Source organism: Marmota monax, unplaced genomic scaffold, assembly GCF_021218885.2.
Source record: "Marmota monax isolate L192 unplaced genomic scaffold, Marmota_monax_Labrador192_F-V1.1 WCK01_AAM20220418_F8-fsc00248, whole genome shotgun sequence".
Taxonomy (NCBI): domain Eukaryota; kingdom Metazoa; phylum Chordata; class Mammalia; order Rodentia; family Sciuridae; genus Marmota; species Marmota monax.
The window spans coordinates 1,306,930-1,309,068 of record NW_026692019.1 but is presented as its reverse complement, the minus strand read 5'-3'; positions in this window follow the sequence as shown (position 1 = coordinate 1,309,068).

Sequence of the window (2,139 nt, the reverse complement as noted above, 5' to 3'; positions counted from 1 at the left end):
ATTAGGATAATTGACAGGGTAGGAACTAAAGTTTGAGCTAGGATTAAGTTTAGGATAAGAGCTAGATTTAGGGTTATGGTTTAGGATAGGGCTATGGTAATGCTTAGGGTAAGGGTTTGGCTTTGAGATAGGGTTAGGTCTAAGGCAAGGGTTAGTGTTAGGGTTACTGTTAGGTCTAGGGTCAGGGTTAGGGTTATGATTAGGTATAAGTTTAGGCATGGAATTATGGCTAGGTTTTGTGTTAGGTTTAGGGCTAGGGTTAGGACTATGGTTAGGGTTAGGGTTACTGTTAGGGTTAAGATTAGGTTTAAAATAGGGTTAGGGCTAGGGTTATGTTTAGGGATACTATTAGGGTTAGGGTTATGGCTAGGTCTAGTGTTAGGACTAGGATTTGGATTAGGGTAAGGCTTAGAGATAGGTTAATGTTAGGGTCAGGGTCAGTGTTCCGGATAGGATTAGGGTTAGTATTAGATCCAGAATTAGGACTAGTGTTAGGCCTATGGGTAGGGTAAGAGTTTAGTTTAGGTTAAGGGTTATTGTTAGGGCTAGAGCTAGGATTTTGTTTAGGTTGAGGGCTAGAAGTCTACCTTTATTTAGGATTAGTTTTGGGTCTATATCTATGTTAGTGTTAGGTATAGGTATAGGCTTACTGGTAGGGCTGGTGTTAGAGTTTGGTTTAGGGTTAGGGTCAGGTTTCAAACTAGGGTTACTGTTATGATCAGAATAAGTATCAGGGATATGGTTAGAACTAGATGAGGACTAGGGTTAGGATTTGTAATACTGTTAGTGTTTAAGTTAGGCTAAGGATTAGGGTTAGGATTAGGGTTAGCATTTCCTTTAGAGTATGGCTTAGGGTAAGTGATAGGGTTAGAGCTAGCATTAGGGCTCCGGTTAGGGTTAAGTTTAGGCCTAGTATTAGAGTTCAGATTAGGGTTTAAGCTAGGGTTATGACTAGAATTAGGGGTGGGATTTGTGTTAAGGTTAGGGCTAGGGTTATGAAAACAATTAATGTACAAACTAGGGTTATGATTAGGGCTAGTTTTGGGGGGTTAGGGTTAAGGCTAGGTCTGGTGTTTGGGTTAATTTAAGGTTAGGGTGATGTTTAAACCTAGGATTTGTGTTAGAATCAGTGTCAGTGTCAGGGTTGTTTTTAGAGTTAGGGTTAGGGCTAGGTGTAGGTTTATGGTTTGGTTTAGGTTAAGGGTTAGGGTTAGGGATAATGTTTGCTTTTGTTTTAATGCGAGGGCTAGGGTTAAGTCAAGTTTTAGGATTAGCATTATTGTTATGGCTAGTGTTAGGGTTTGGTTTAGGATTATGATTATGGTTAAATTTAGAGTTAGGTTTAAATTTAGAGTTAGGTTTAGATTCAGGGTTGGGCTAGGGCTAAGGATAGAACTAGGGATAGGGCTAGGGAAAGAGTTAGATTTAGGCTTAAGGCTAGGCTTAGGGTAATAATAGGACTAAATTCGGAATAGTGCTAGGCTTAGTGTTAGGGTTACACCTAGGGTTAGAGCAAGGGATATGGTTAGGTTTAAGATTATGGTTAGGTTTAGAGTTATGGTTAGGTTTAGGGTAAGGGATGGGGTTATAGCTAGGTTTAGGACTAGGGCAAGGATTAGAATTGGGGTTAAACCTCGAGTTATTGTTCAGGTTAGAATTAAGGCTAGGATTAGGGCTAGGGTTAGGCCTAGCGCTAATTTCAAGTCCAACTTTACACTTAAAGATAGTTTTGGGTTAGGTTAGATGTAATGTAAGGTTTAGGATTATGGTTAGGTTGAAGTTTAGAGCTAAGGGTATTGTTTTTGTCAGGGTCGTGATTAGTGTTTGGGATAGGTTAAGGTTTAAATGTAGGGCTCAAATTAGCATAGGTTTAGGATTAGGTTAATGATATAGTTAGATTTACGTTTCAAGTTAGGTTTAGCATAATGGATAGGGTTAGGATTATGGATATGGTAAGGTTTAGGCCTAGGGTTAGCATTAGGGTTAGGATTATGTTTAGGATAATGGATAGGGTTACAGCTAGGGTTAGAGCTAAGGTTTTGATTATTATTAGTGCTTGGTTTAGAGTTGCGGTTAAGGTTAGGGCCAAAGCTCGGTTTATGGCTCAGATTAGGCTAGATTTTGGGTTCAGTTAGGCCT